Raw genomic sequence first — 260 nt, 5'->3', positions numbered from 1 at the left:
GAATGACCGCCGATAAGACCAGGAGCAAAGAGGAAGGGAGATTCGCCGTTGATAAGATAACAACTGACATGTATACGAGAGAAGCAGCCGCGTGTTAGACCAGGCTCTTCCAAAGGCCAAGCCCTGAGAACGGACAAAACGCCGACTCCGTTTCTTTGTTTTTAAACAGTCTTCAACTTTCCTCTGACGGGAAGTGACGGCTTGGAAACGGATATGCATTTTTTTTTCGGTCGTTGATCGCGTTGAATTGTTTGTAAAAA

At 46.2% G+C, this 260-nt stretch overlaps 1 protein-coding gene across 1 annotated transcript in view; it reads left to right on the top strand.

Annotated features, from left to right (window-relative positions):
- LOC119589151 (zwei Ig domain protein zig-8-like) overlaps positions 1-260 on the top strand; it is a gene marked incomplete at its 5' end in the record, with an annotated part of 79,650 nt that overhangs the window by 77,199 nt on the left and 2,191 nt on the right.

This window comes from Penaeus monodon, chromosome 25, assembly GCF_015228065.2.
Source record: "Penaeus monodon isolate SGIC_2016 chromosome 25, NSTDA_Pmon_1, whole genome shotgun sequence".
Lineage (NCBI taxonomy): Eukaryota > Metazoa > Arthropoda > Malacostraca > Decapoda > Penaeidae > Penaeus > Penaeus monodon.
The sequence above is the reverse complement of the archived record's forward strand: the minus strand, read 5'-3'. Positions and strand labels throughout refer to the sequence as shown.